Genomic DNA, 16,549 nt, shown 5'->3' with positions numbered 1-16,549 from the left:
TCTTATTTAATTGGACTATGACTATAGTAAAAGAACATATATTAAGAAGTTATATTTACTTACGTTGTAATTTTGAAACTGTATTTTTGCAATCACTATTTTTAAGCATGAAATTAATTTAATGACTATGAGTTAAGTTATTTAGTAATTTTAAATTCTATAAACCAAAATTTCAAGAGTTAATATAGGTTATTGTAAAACGGAAAATACTAGTATGTGAGATGATTTAAAGATGCGAATACTCTGATAAATTTTAGAAATAAAATTATAGTAATTATTATGAATTAAAATTTCTCAATATGATTTTTAAATAAATACTCTAGAACAATAGTGATTTCGTTTGTACTAAATTTAAAGTCTTTAAATTTAAAACTATTTATTTTATTAGAGAATTTTTATTAACTATATCTTTTGTATAAAATTGCACGTAAACAGTTTTGTTTTCTTTCGTAATCTAAAAAAAATAATATAACTAAGTTTTATATTTTATAAAATTAGGTTAAAAAAAATTATATAACTAAGTTTTATATTTTATAAAATTAGGTTATAAAATTTTGCAAGTTCTAAATTTATTTTCTATGTTGTTGCTATAAAACTATGTTACTATACCAGAGATATTAGTTTTAACTTCTAGAGACATTGGTGTAATACTAGTTTTTAACTTCCAGAGACATTAACGGTACTTTGAAAATTTTCAAAAGGGCTTATTTAATTATTTGAGTGCCACAAAATATCAAGATATTAAATATATTGTATATTTGTAAATTAAAGTGAAAAATGAAGTTTAGAACTTAGAACTACTTTTTAATTTAGTTTTTTTTTTATAAAGGCGCACGATCCACCAACCAACTTCAACAAAACATCAATTCTCACGACTATTGTGACCGTAAGGGCATCTCTCTATTTTTATATACTTCTCTCAAAAATAAAAATATATGTTGTATATATCTGCTTTGTATCTTCTTACGTGTTTACTTTGAAGGTGACTAATTGTGAAGGTGAGTAAATGTAATATAAATATATTTGTGCAAAATTTTGATGCAGTCTCTATCTCGGAGATCACAGTAGTTTGAGCTTAGGTTGATGGTTGATTCTGAGCAGCCACCAAGTCTTGAACCATAAAAGTTAATCTTTCAATATCGGAGCATAGGACAGCAACTTCTTCTTGCCATTCTTGATCATCAACCATATCGTCTTCCATTCTTTGACGATTGGCGTGAGTATTATACCAGTGCGTCAACTTGACTTTCTAAGGAGAGAGGGAAGAATGAATAAGACTCTGACTCAGATGTGAGTGTGAATGTGAATATGGTATGATGCATGCAATGCAAAAGACTCTTTTTATTTTAATTTTCAAAATATATCACAATGTCTTTCAAGGATTTATTTAAGAGTTTTGTAAATGTAAACACTATATAGTAACTTGAAAAAGAAATTTCATTCATTAGTAATAAAGGGACAAGGCATCCTTGGTACATATAAGGTCATCGAGGGACAATCGAGGGTCATCTAAGTACCATTTTCTTTTGATAGAATACAAAGGGACAAGGGACAACCAAGTCATAAACTACTTTCAAGAGTTACAAGGTAGAAACAAACAAAGAAAGCTAGCAAAATCCTAGAGTGATCATCAAAGCTTTGTGAGAAATATCCGTATTGTAACACCCCATATTTTCTAATTTTAATTTAATTGGAAATTAAATTATTATTTAGAATTATTTGGTGGTTTGTGGGATTTAATTGGAAGAAAGATGGTTTATAGTATTGGGCCAAGTGTGGTATTAGTAAAGAGGGGGTGCTATGTTAGTAAAGCCCTTTACTAATTAAAATGTTATTTTTCATAAAAATAAGGAAATTTGGGAGAAAGGAAAAAGGAACGTGAAAAGCAGAGCAGAGGAGATGAGGGATTGGAAAGCTGGTACGTGAAGAGGAGCAATGGAGGGAGAGACCAATCACGAATCTTTGGCTAAGGTAAGGGGGGACTCTCCGGTTATCATCTATTAGAGTATTCTTGGATAATAATATTGATTAGGGATGTTGTTGAGTCAATTGGATTATATGTCGGGTTTAGGGAGGTTATGAATTGATGAAAATTGCATGGATTATTGATTGATTATGTGTTGTTTTGATGTGTGATGATGAATAATGATGCAATTGATGATTAACTGCCTGTATATGACGTTTAGAGTCAGTTTTGGACTCAGATTGAGTCAGATCGCAGGATCTGACGCAGACCCGAAAATCTGTGAAATCGCTAGTTCGCGTCGCGTCCCTTTGTTGGCGCCGCGAAGGCGTACTTGTTTTCTCGTATCGCGCCGCGTGCATAGGTTGGCGCCGCGAACGCGTTTGTGTGGTTCAGGTCGCGCCGCGAGTCTTGGTTGCGCCGCGTGCTGTAGCGATAGTTGTTTTCTTGAAAAGTTAAATGATGTGTAACTTTTGAATCGTAGGTCTGTTTTTAGTGCCGTTTCGAGCATGATGAATCTTATGAGATAGCCTATGTTTTAAATGATGGAATGAGGTGTGGATCCAATTATTTTTAAATATGATTTTATTTCTTGGTGAATGGTGTATTGTACATATATGTGATGAGATGTGTTAAATACATGCTACGTTGAAATATTAATCATGTGACGATTTGTTTAATTGGATGATATATTGTTGACATATATGATGAAATGTGACAATATAAGATGTTGTTTTGAAAAAACATTATGATGTGATGATTTGTTGAGAGTTGTATGATGATGACTGATTTGCTTTGGAATGATATGGATACATGTGTGTTCTTATTATTGATGACGATGATTGATGTGGACACATGTATGTTCTTTAATGGTGATGATGATGATGATGATGATGATGAAATGGGTATTTGATGATGTTACTCATTAGACTTGACGATGGTATAAGTATGTTGTATATGTTGCATTCATTCATATTCATTGATGATACTGTATCCATAAGGGTGTGTTGGATCAGTAAAGGGCATGATTCCCATTGTGTGGAATCTGTGCTGGCAGGACCGTATCTGGATGATGTTGGATCGGTCATGGGTTATTCCGATTGGATGATGTTGGTACCACATGCATAGTGTCAGTTCATACATATGCATACTTTTATAACATGATTGGAAGTATTCCAGTGTTATAAATATTGATGACGTGTTGGTTGTGTGTTTTGTTGAATTAATGTTGAGTATGATTGTCTGTTTGAAATATGTGTTTTGTTGACGTTTGTATAAATGATGGATGTTCCTGATAATCTGAATATGATGAAATTGGGTGGATAATATAACTATGATGTGTTGTTATTTAAGATGCAATAACATTTGTTAACTGTGATGAGACTCACCCTTACTGTTGACATTTTCAGATTGAAGATAGCTACTTTCGACTTGGTGAGGATTAGCTCATAAGTCAGTGTTTTAGTGTAGCGTCAGGTGTCATGCTCTGATATTGTAACACTGGGGGAACGCTAGTTTAGAGTTTATGATGATACTCTATCGTGTTGTTATTGTATTAGATTCTGTGGGATATTGCATAGATGATGTTATGCTTATCCGTATGATGAATTTTCCGCTGTGTTAACATGAGATGTTTATGTATTATGATGAATTGTTCCTTAGTGAAAGCATGACAATGAATTTATGATAAATTTGTCTTAATTGGAATTGTGGCACCCTTGTTTTCATGTTTTACTCTGAATTATTTTATAAATTTCCGCGGGGTTTAGAAGGGTGTTACACGTATCATCTTGAGTCTTCTTCTTCTTCTTCAACTTGATCTTCTCTAGCTTCTCAATGATACTCTTCCATGCAGCTTCTTTTGGAGGGAGAGCTTCTTCTTAGTGCTTCCTTTTCTTCTCTCTTGCATATTTGACAATAGTTGCATCCTTAGCTATGAGTCAAGTGTCTTGAAGGAATAGTTGATCATTCTTTTCTTTCAGCACATCTTCATAGGATTCCTCTATCATTCCTAATTGAGCATCAGAGCTTTCAAATTTTCTCTTCCAATGGTCTCTTGATTTATTCATCTTCCTTAGAGCTTTTTGGAGGTTTTCAATTGTTGGATGAGCAGCAAGAGGTAGAAGAGGTTTCTCTACAGAAGGGAGAGATGTTCCAGGGAGAATAGGCATTCTCAACTCAACAGCTCTTGCAGTGACCCAACCATCAAAGGGCTCAGGAGAGAGATCCCCTTTGGTCTTCCAATATTTAATTTCTTTTCTATGACATGGATGCCAAGCATTAGCAATCCTTTCTCTAAAATCTTTGTTTTCAACTCTTTCTTCCAGAAAGAACCCATCCAATAAATTGTTCCTTGGTCTTTTGTCCATAGGAAACCCAAATTGACGATGATCTAACACAGGGCTATAGTTGATTGCTCCTTTTATACCAATGTGGGGTACATTAGGGAAATCACCATAACAGTCCAAAGTCTTCATCCTATAAAAGTGATTGTTTGTCCAAACAATTTCAACAATTGTAAGACTCATGATCTTGTGTGACCATTTCAAACCTTCATTTTGGCTCCAGAACTCAAAGGTGTCAGTCAGATGAGATATGTACCACTTGTATAGCAAAGGAGTACAACAGGTAACCATTCCCTTTCCATAGGAATTTCTGAGATGAATAGAATAGTAAGTGTCCCCAAGTAAGGTAGGAACATGATTCTTCTTCATAAAGATCTTGATGACATTCATATCAACAAAGTTGTATGTTAGGCAACAAGAACAATCCATACACCAACAAGGCAAAAACAACTTCAAAGTCTTCTTCCTTTCTTTCTTGTGACAAGGTGAGAGCTTTCTCAATTAAGAACTCAGCAGATAATCCAGGTAATCCTCCTTTAGTAACCATGTTCTTTTCAATTTCTTCCTTTCTCAAATGAGTGGATTTTGCAATCTCACAAGGCTTGGGATCTTGTTCTAAACAAGTGAAAGGAATTCTTCCAGTAATGGGCAACCCAGTGATGCTTGAATATTCTTCCAAAGTAGTCAATAGTTGATAATCAGGAAAGGTGAAGCAATGATACAGTGAGTCATAGAATTGGATCAAAGTGGAGAGGATCCCTTCTTCCATCTTGGTTCTGAGGAGGTACAACAATTTTCCATACTTGCTACAAAACTTGTCTTGATCAATAATCAAAGAACCTGGCTTTCTTAATTCTTCCACCCCTAAACTCTTGAAAGTATATTTCTTGGTTTTTCTTCTTTCAGGTTCCATCCATATAATGTTTACAAAACAAAAAGGTTTCTTTTAATTCCCTGAAAGATATTATGTTTTTAAGATGCATGGATGAATGAATGCAAACATAGCAAAAACATGAGTTTGAGGGTTCAACGTCGCGAGCATGGAGCCAAAGGTCTACCCATCCCAAATGTGTGTACTATGGTTATTTTGTACTTGTAGATCAAGGTTCTATTATTTCCCAGACTCAAGCAGCCCAACTTGGAGATTGTATACTCTGTATCAACATACTCATTTGAACAAAATCCAAGAGAACCTCATCTGAGCGTAGCCTCGTGTAATAACTATTTTGAAAATGAATCAGACATAATTTCCATACTACATCTTAATAACCAAGATTGGTTAAGGGTTTCTAGGTCCCCAGCTTCTACAGCCTAGTTGAATGCAACGATGTATTCCCAACTACATGGTAAACAAAGTTACTTCCAAAGAGGCCTCCACTGAGCGATGGATCTCAAATTGACTTCTTTGGGACTACTCCCTCAATATCAAAATGACTATACCAGTCTCCTATAATAAGTGTACACTCTAAATCCGGGTTAGGATTTGTCTCACCACAAGGGGAATCACACCCTTTCCTAATACAACCCATTAAAAGTAACAGATATTCACATAGGAAAGTAAAAGACAAAAATGAAAGGTTAAGTACAAAAAACAAAGATAATAACAAAAACAAAGATAGGGTCAACCCTTCCAAAGATACATCAATAATTTGATTAGTATCTCCAACAGATTCGCCACTTTTTTGTAGCGGTGAAATTGGTGAGACTAAAGCCATGAGAAAGACTTAGCTCATTTTTTAAAACAGAGTCGCCACCGCGCTTTATTGTTTCCAAAAGGAATGAAAGAAAGAGCAAATAAAACCCACAGAAGTTTTTAAAATCAAAACTAATAAACTTATCAGAGATTTGGGTAATGGGGTTTGTTATACAAGGGGAAGGTTTTAAGCACCCCTCATATTCATGGCACTCCATGTGAACCTCTTTGTAAATGTTATTGTCTTTGTTTGTACATGCATTTTTTAAAATCATATGTGAAACTTGTTTAAAATAGAGGGTGGGGATGGGAAAAGAAGTTTTTTTGAAAGTGAGCTCGGTAAGACATCGCATCTCAGGCCTACAAACCCATTTTAAAGAAAAAGGAAAGTCAGAGCTTTTGTAGTTCCTCTTAAAAGGAAAATAAAAGGGGGCCAAAGTACCCAAAATCTTTTTGGGTGTGAGCTTTAAAATACTCACAAGTTTTTAAAAGAGGGTTAAGCTTTAAAATACTTAACAAGTTAAAAAGGGTTAAGCTTTAGCAGTACTCAACAATTTTAAAACAAAAGGGACCAAGCTTTAAAATACAAGGTCAATGGGTTAGGAGAAGTTTCACCGGGAATAATTCTTCTCTTAACACCAAGCTTTTAAAATAAAGACCTAGCTTTAACAATACAAAGGTCAATGGACTAAGAATAGTTTCACCAGGAATAATTCTACTCTTAATACCAAGATTTCAAAAACTAAAGGGTTTCGTTGAGCTTTAACAATACTAAACCATTTCAAAAGACAAGGTAAAATCTTTAAAATACTTTTAAACACAAGATAAAAGAGATTGGAAATGGAGTTTGATCGCGACTTTACGTGTCTATAAATCTGATAACTGCAAGTGCACAGTCGTGTCGTGTAGTTTTAAAAGATATCGAATCCACAGGGACTATGAATCGATCTACCGTTATCTAAGGTTACTATGTAAAGCTAGGAGTACTAAAATTTCGATTGTTCCTAAGGGAGAGTGATTGTGAGAGAATAAAGAATAATAATAAAAGACAGGTATCAGTATGTATTTCGTTTAACTACAGGAAATCCGAAGGTCCATTGGCTTTTGCATAATCAAATTAAAAATCTTTACTAATTCAATTGATTAAAAATCCTCGTCTCAAACTTTCGCTCTGTTGAGTCAGACTACTATCCTAATCCTAATGTACGCTTTCGCCATCCCATTAGATTTTAGAAGAGCTTTTTGGAAACAATGTAATTAATAAAATGCCTATTTTATGAGGTCGTTATCTATTTAAATCTCCTAATCTCAAACTTTCGCTCTGTTGACTCGGAGCAAGCTAATATCCCTAACGTACGCTTTCGCCATCCCGCTCGAGTGTAAAAACAATTTTTGGAAATAAATAAGTCCCAATTAGTTTTAATACGCTTTCGCCATCCTTAAAACTAATGTCCTATGTCTACTATCCAGTTAAAGACCTCAAACTTTCGCTCTATTGGTTTTAACCTTTGACCGTCTTAAGCCCTCAAACTTTCGCTCTATTGGTTTTAAGACTTACTAATTAAACTAGACATATAAACCAAAAATAAGTGATAATTAATAAAACAATATTAAGCCAATTTATTTCGGATCCCTACGGTTAACTTACTTTACATACCGACACCTTTAGTAATTTAGCCAGACATATTAATACGGTTAAACATGCATAAATCAGTTTTGTTCATAATAATAAGCATATTAAATAGCATATAATATATCATGCAATAATAATATAAATAAAGGCGGTAAATAAAAACCTGAATTAAATAAATGGCAAATAATTCTTCAAGTATCGAACCTCCACCACAGCTTGGCTGGATCGTTCTTCGGAATTTAAATGGCAGAAAATAAAAAAAACAAGGAATTAAAACGATAAATCTAACGTAAGGCTAGATCTACGAAAAGTTCACAACAATTTCCAGTGTAGAAATCGTTGTGAGAAAATAAACGGTTGAATGAAAACAGAATAATGAAAAGCGGTTCGCGGTACAATTTCGGCAGCACTTCGTTGGCAGGAAATCGGACCGATTGAAGTGAGATAGCAGGTCCTATTTATAGGAGGGGATTTGCAGTTGGAATCCGTGAATTGAGGGACCTTTTTCTGACTGGGACTTGGAGACGTGCGTCTCCGATTCTTCAGGGAGGCAGCTGACTGACTTGAGACGTGCGTCTCAAGTGGAGATTCTTTAGGGAGGTGGAGACGTGCGTCTCCCCTTTGCTGAGGTGGCAGAGACGTGCGTCTCTGCTTACTAGTGTGGCCTGGGTTGCTTTCCTTCGTGGGCTGGATTGCTCTTTTGGGCCTTTTGGGTCCTAATTGCACCCTTCTTTCATTTCAGCACTCCTTTTCGTCTTTTAAGCATAAATATTGGTCATTTAAGCTCGATTTTCTTTCCTTTTCGCAAATAGACGCAATTGAAGTGTAAAACCTGAAACAAAACAAATACACGCGTAATATCACAATAAATTAACATAATAAACGGAAAATGCTATAAATATCTATAGATTCTAGGCTAAATATACGATATAAAATCGTGTTATCAAATTCCCCCAGACTTGAACCTTTGCTTGTCCTCAAGCAAAATAATAAGATAAAGATAAATGAAACACACTTCCACCACGTAGTTCAGTCATACTCAGCCACATAGTGTTCTTATTCGGAAATAATGATAATGAATCTAGCAATAAACTTATAGTAACAACACTAAACAACTCCCAGTATGCATACCAATCCGAATCATGCCATTATAGCTCGACCTTTTGACTCGTCATCATGTTTCACCCTTTTCATTCGCGCGCAATCACATTAAGCCCATTATCTTGACACGCACATAGCAGAGTAGTCGGTTAGTGACTATGATCCTTCTCATGGAGTTCTGGCACAATAAGTGGTATACTCCTTAGCGCTCATTTGAGGATTGCGGGGAATAGGACAATAGTCCTTCCTACCAAGTTCAGTACCAGATGACTTCTGAACCAATCAACAATGAGTTTTTAAATTCTTTGTATTTGAGAATTGCGACCGTTAGGTTAAATGATCTTGTGAGGACCACCTTACTTAGTAGGCACATTTCTTATTATGGTTAAGCACATAATTTTTAGTATGAGGATCATAAACTTATATTCATCGACTCTCTGCGTAGTTGGTGTCTAAGACGGTGCCGACTGCTAGAATAAACTACTAAAGGCTACTTCAAAAATTAAAGTCGGTGGTTTTGGTATAAAGGGTATTCAAATCGGTTACGCATACTCGGGGGTTTTAAAGTGTAGGGACTATAAGGATATTAACTTGAATCAATTTTAGTGCGTTGAGTGTTTGAGTAGCTTTGTATTTCTCGAACGTGTGGGGTTTGCGTTTATCGTTTAGGAGCAAATTTTTTTTTGTTATGGCTCAAGAAAATGGAAGAAATTGAAATAACTACGGAATTATACATATAAGACTTAAATTCCATAAATATTCTTTATTGAAATTGAAAAACATTACAAGGAAGGGAAATAACTGAAAGGAAAAATAAAACGGAAATAGAAATAATATGACTCCCCCAGACTGAAATGATGCAATGTCCTCAGTGCATAAGAACTACTCCTCATTGTTGCGGTTTCGAGAACTGCTCGCGCCTCTTGTACGAACACGGCGACGTCTATCAGGAGAGTCATTCACACGAATGTCAAGATCATGCAAATATGTAGCAATTTCAGCGTATTGACTTCCGTTCCTAATAGCATAGTCACGGTGCTCCTGTTGCATCTCTCGGATGAGCCTAATTGTTTCAGTTTGGTTTGTCTGCATAGCTTGAACGAGTTGATCTTGGCGTTGAATAGCAGCATACATGGCTTCAAGAGTGATAGGCGGAGGGTTGATTGGAGGAGGTTGGTTGACATCAGCTTGCCCTTGGTTGAGTTCTTCTTCATTTGCATCCATAGGTTCATTTGGATGTTCTTGTTGGTCATCTTGAGGGTTGTCTTCAATAAGCCTCCAACGTTGAACATAACGGATGTTGATTCTTTCAGGGCATGGAAGGATGACATAAGGAATAGGAACTTTGTTGACGACCAAAGTGTATCGGCCATCATGGCGGGGTGAAACCAAGTGGGAGTCACGGCAGTAGGTGAGATCGAGTGACTGAGCAGGTTTCATGAGATGGGAGAGTGATAGGAGCTCGTCACCAAGACCTAAAGCACAGGCCAAGGTAGTAATAATGCCGCCAAGCAAGAATGGGTTTGTAGCGGGGGCGTTGACTAAGCCTTGGATGTGTTGGAACATAAACGGTGCGGCATTGAAACGGATATTGTTAAGCGCACAGTAAAGGAAAAATAATTCATTTTGGTTTACCTTGTGGTTGTTAGATCTCGCAAAAATAATATGCCCCAAAACACGTTGAAAATAACGTATAGCGGGGTTTTGAATGTGAGAAGCATGGAGAGCTCTCCAACCGGTAGGGTGTTCTCCAGTGAGATGGAACCAAAATTCGAAAGCGAGTTCCTCCCAAGATCGACCATTGAGTTCTTGAAAGATTGAGCGGTGAGCGATTGGTGCATGATTAAAATGCAAATATGAAGCTACGACATCTTGATCTAGAGCATATTCACGGTTGAACATCCGAAATTGGATGCTACCGGTTGAGAGTGGTTGATTAGAGGGAGTGTCGTAGTTGAAGGAACTCAAAAATTCTAAGACGAGCGGCTCATAAGTAGGTACGGGTTCGGTACAAAGATGGTGGAGGCTAGATTTAGTGAGCAAACGGGTGACACCATCAATGAGACCCAAAGTTTCTAGACACTCGGTGTTCACAAATTTTGTGGGAACAACCGAACGTTCGTAGAAGGCGACATATTTAGTTCGTTGAGCATCATTGTCATCATCTCGGAAGATAATGTTTGAAAGGTCGGGAGGTGGTCTCTCGGGACGCTCACTACGGATTAATGAACGTGGAGGCATGGTGAGTGTGGAAATGAAAAATAGAGATGAAGTGTAGGAGAAATAGAGAATGGTATGAAAGTTGTGAAGAAGAAGAGTGGTGGTGGTGTGGTTTTATAGTGAGGTTTGAAAATGGGGTGGTTAATGGAGAATTAAAATGGATTAATGGTGGTGTTTGAAGTTTGAATAGAATAGAAAAATGAGAAATGAATGGAGTTTAATAGGTGAATGATGGAGGATGAATGAGGTTAATGGAGTTTAAATGGAATAAATAGGGGAAGAATGAAGAAGATTGAAAGATGAATTTTGAAATTCAAATTCAAAATTCAAGAGGGAAAGAGAGTGGTCTGCGTGGTCAAACAGACTGCTGGCCTTGGGAGACGTGCGTCTCAAGCAGCCAGTCTGCTGGGGCAGAGCATGGAGACGGGCGTCTCCTGTTCCTTTGGTTCGTGTCAGCTGGCCCCACACAGATGGAGACGTGCGTCTCCTGTTGTAGGCAGGTGGGTCACGCATGCAGGTGACCAGACAGTGCTGACAGATACCATAAATTTGTCCATCAGTTCATAACAGTGTCGGATTTTAATACTATTAACAGCAAAAAATTATAGGGAAGTATATATATAGCAGTCAATAGCAGTGTAACATAACATAGTAAAAGTAATCAAAAGAAATTTGCATTGAATATTAAACCAGTACTGAGTGTTAACATAAGCAGAATGTAAAAGTGCGGAAAAATGAAAATCTAAACTAGGAAAAGAAATTGCTAAAACTAGAAATAAAATCTAATAGTCTAATACGGTAACATCTAGCCACGTCTATTGTTGTTCTGATTAGACTGAATGTGTTTGAAAACTTCGTCGAACTGAGCATTTACGGTGTCGATAAAATTGAAGAAATGCATTTGCAAAGTGTGTAGCTCGTTGCGCACATGTTGTACATCTTGTTGTAGCGCAGTGATGGCTTGCTCGTGCGTATTCAGAGTAGGCATTCTTTGATTTACCGATGCGGTAGATGTAGCGGGTTGTTGTTGCTCGACCTCGACATCAGTCATATCAACAGTGTAGTCATCAACAGAATTTTCAGAACGAGTTTCAGGCTCATACTCAGATATAGGTTCATCAATAGGAAGAGGTTCGTAATCAGGAATGGGTTCATCAACAGGAAGAGGTTCATAATAACCAGGAGGTGTTTCAGGTTCAGATTCAGATGCAGGCATTTCCTCATCAAAATGTTCATAAGCTTGAGGAGTTTCAGGTGATGGCTCTCTCTCAGGAATCTGACCATAGTAAAGCCAGTTGGTAGGGTTGTGCACACTCGTCCTAGGATTCGGTAAGGTGAACTGATACCAAACTTTGTTGTCAATGAGCAATTCAAAACGATCAGGTCCAAGGTTACCGATGATACCTCGATTAAAGCAGAAATTGATGTCCATAGAGGTATGGGTACCAAAAGGTGTCAATCTAAGCAAAGGCACTCTCATTCCTATGGCATTAGCAATCATAGTGACGAATCCGCCGATCCTAATGGGTGAAACTTCGTCTTGCGTGATGCGTTCGAAGTTTGTTAGCATAAATGCGATGGCATTGACCGGGCGATTCTGAGATGTACAAAACATGATGAACAACTCTTCTCTAGTAACTTCAGTGACATTATCAGGCTTGCCAAAAATATAGTGAGCGAGGATCTTGTGAAAGTAGCGGAAAGCAGGATTGTGGATGTTCTCAGATTGAAATTCATTCTCTTCAGGGTTGTCGTTTCCAGTGATCTTGCCCCAGTATTTTTCCAACTCCCAGTATGGAAGATTTTCTTCAGCTACTTGGGCGTATGCATCAGGTCCATGAGGTAGTTCTAACATTTCAGCAAAGTCTCGGATGCAGAAATTAAACTCCATACCAAAGAGTCTAAAGAGAATAACTCCTTTTTTCAGCCCTTGTCCACAGTTTGGAAGATAGGTCAGGGAGCTCAAGAATTCCAGGGTGAGCTTCCGATAAGTGCTAAACTTGCGGAACAAGTGAGAACCAGTCCAACCGATTTGGTTAAGCAGGTGTAGGATGCTTTCTTCGATACCAAGCTTCACCATAGTTGGTTGGTGAGGATAGCAAGTCAATTCCATGTGTCTTTCAGCCAGCTTGTTAAATCTTGCTTCTTGTCCTCTACCACGGAACACAACTTCCATATTGTCAACTTCTTGCATCGTAGTTAGTAGTTAAATGAAAAACCTAGAAGTTGAAAATATTGAGATTAAGTTAGAACTAGGCTAGTGTTAATTTTAAAAAATAAAATTAAATAAAACAAGTTATAATAATAATTATAATTATAAAAAGGAAGTATTTTCTCGAATGAAGAAAGCGGCTATAATTATAATAGTTATTATAAGATGTATGAAAAATAATAAGAAAATTAAAATCTAGAATGATTAAAAAAATAGAATAGTTAAATGAAAATTAAAAATTAAAATTTTAAAATTAAAATAAAATAAAAATAAAAAGAATAAATAAATATGGGTTGTCTCCCACCAAGCGCTTTGTTTAATGTCGTAAGCTCGACGATTTTAAAATAGAAAACTATTTTTTCGAAAGAGCGGGCAGTTCGTCAAGTTTAAAAATTTCGATGTTTTCATCGTATTCGAGATGATGGTAATACTTAAGACGTTGCCCATTTACGACAAAAGGTTTGACGGTTTCTCCTTTGATTTCTATTGCTCCACTCGGAAATATGTTAGTTATTTCGAAAGGGCCAGACCATCTAGATCGTAACTTGCCAGGAAATAATTTTAGTCTAGAATTAAATAAAAGCACTTTATCGCCTATGCTAAAAATTTTCCTAGATATACGCTTGTCGTGCCATTTTTTCGTTCGCTCTTTATAGATTTTGGCGTTTTCGTAAGCGTCTTGTCTAAGTTCTTCTAATTCGTTTATGTCTAGAAGTCGTTTCTCGCCAGCGGCAGTGTAGTTTAGGTTTAAGTTCTTAATAGCCCAGTAGGCTTTATGTTCTAACTCTACCGGTAGGTGACATGATTTTCCATAAACGAGTTTGAATGGGGTAGTTCCTATTGGAGTTTTGAAAGCTGTCCTATAAGCCCATAAAGCTTCGTTTAGCTTGGTTGACCAATCTTTCCTCGATATAGCAACAGTTTTCTCCAATATTTGTTTTATTTCGCGGTTGGATACTTCTACTTGACCGCTTGTTTGTGGATGGTATGGTGTGGCTATTCGATGATTTACTCCATATTTTCGAAGGAGTTTCTCAAGTATTCTTGAAATGAAATGGGAACCACCATCACTAATTACCAATCTTGGTACACCGAACCTAGGAAAGATGACGTTTTTAAAGAGTTTAGTGACGACTCGTGTATCGTTTGTAGGAGAGGCGATAGCTTCTATCCATTTTGAAACATAGTCGACGGCTACGAGTATATATTGATTTCCAAACGACGATGGAAATGGACCCATAAAGTCTATCCCCCAGACGTCAAATATTTCTACTTCAAGAATGCCTTTTTGAGGCATTTCATCACGTCTCGAAATATTTCCGGTTCGTTGGCATCTATCACAGTTTATTACAGCAAAGTAAACGTCTTTCCACAGGTTAGGCCAGAAAAGTCCAGATTGAAAGATTTTGGCGCAGGTTCTAGATGTGCTATGGTGTCCTCCACACGGTGCAGAATGGCAGTGTGTGATTATGCTTCCTATTTCTTCTTCGGGTACACAACGTCTAAAGATTCCATCGGGGCCTCTTTTGAACAAGAGTGGGTCGTCCCAATAGTAATGTTTTAGGTCATGGAAGAATTTCTTCTTTTGTTGATAACTTAAATCAGGAGGCAGCACACCAGCAGCTAGGTAGTTTACGAAATCTGCATACCAAGGTGTGTTAGATCGGGCTACAGCTATTTCAGCTAATATGTTGGTTTCGGTGTTTGGATGGTATGGTTCAAATTCATTTGCTTCAAATTGAGCGATGAGTCTTTCATAAGGGAAATCGTCGTCAATTGGTACTTCTTCGGGTTTTAGATTTTCCAATCGAGAGAGATGATCTGCTACGACGTTTTCAGTGCCCTTTTTATCTTTAATTTCCAGGTCGAACTCTTGTAGTAACAAGATCCATCTCAAAAGTCTTGGTTAGGCGTCCTTTTTGGTTAGGAGGTACCTAATGGCGGCGTGATCAGTGTATATGATTATTTTGGCTCCTACCAGGTAAGAACGGAACTTATCTAATGCGAATACGACAGCTAATAATTCTTTTTCTGTCGTGGCATAATTCATTTGAGCTTCGTCTAGGGTTCTACTTGCATAATATATGACATGTAGTTTCTTATCCTTTCTTTGTCCTAGAACAGCTCCTACAGCATAATCACTTGCGTCACACATTATTTCGAAAGGCTCATTCCAGTCGGGAGGTTGCATAATTGGCGCAGAGATTAATGCTCGTTTAAGTGTTTGAAATGCTTCAGTGCATTTATCGGTGAAAATAAATTCGGCGTCTTTCATGAGTAATTCAGTTAAGGGTTTGGTTATTTTAGAGAAATCCTTAATGAAACGTCGGTAAAAACCAGCGTGTCCTAGAAAACTTCTTATTTCTCTAACGGTTTTGGGAGGTTGAAGGTTTTCGATAATTTCGATTTTTGCTTTATCAACTTCGATTCCTCTATCGGATACGATGTGTCCAAGTACAATTCCTTGTCGAACCATGAAATGGCATTTTTCCCAATTAAGGACTAGGTTTACGCTTACGCATCGTTTAAGTACCAGCTCAAGGTTTGCTAAACATGTTTCAAAACTTCCCCCACAGACAGAGAAGTCGTCCATAAAGACCTCCATTATTCCATCTAGGAAGTCGGCAAATATTGCCATCATGCATCTTTGGAAGGTCGCGGGTGCATTGCAGAGTCCAAAAGGCATTCGTCTATAGGCGAATGTACCATAAGGACAGGTAAATGTGGTCTTCTCTTGGTCGTCAGGGTGGATAGGAATTTGGAAAAATCCGGAGTATCCATCCAGATAACAAAAATGTGAGTGTTTAGCTAGGCGTTCAAGCATTTGATCTATGAAAGGTAAAGGGAAATGGTCTTTTCGGGTAGCTTTGTTTAACTTCCTATAGTCAATGCACATTCTCCATCCAGTTTGGGTACGTTGTGCTACAGATTCTCCTTTTGCATTAGTGATTACAGTGACTCCTCCTTTCTTTGGTACGACGTGAACAGGACTAACCCATTTACTATCGGATATAGGATATATTATTCCGGCTTCTAGCAGTTTTTGGATTTCCTTTTTAACCACATCGCTCATAATAGGATTTATTCGCCTTTGATGTTCCCTAGAGGTTTTACTATCGTCTTCGAGCATAATGCGGTGCATACACAGAGAAGGGCTTATACCTTTCAGATCTGATATGTTGTATCCTAAAGCGGTAGGGTATTTTCTTAGGACATTAAGTAATTTTTCAGTCTCGCTTCGTCCTAAGTTGGCGTTCACTATAACTGGTTGTTAGAACAAGATTTGTTCTGATCAATTATCTTAGTTTTGATGATAACAATAATATGAATTTTGCTTAAGATTATATGGTACTCTAATCCAATGCAATTTCCTTTTCAGGGA

The sequence above is a fragment of the Vicia villosa genome, linkage group LG1 (genome assembly GCF_029867415.1).
Source record: "Vicia villosa cultivar HV-30 ecotype Madison, WI linkage group LG1, Vvil1.0, whole genome shotgun sequence".
Taxonomy (NCBI): domain Eukaryota; kingdom Viridiplantae; phylum Streptophyta; class Magnoliopsida; order Fabales; family Fabaceae; genus Vicia; species Vicia villosa.
The sequence above is the reverse complement of the archived record's forward strand: the minus strand, read 5'-3'. Positions refer to the sequence as shown.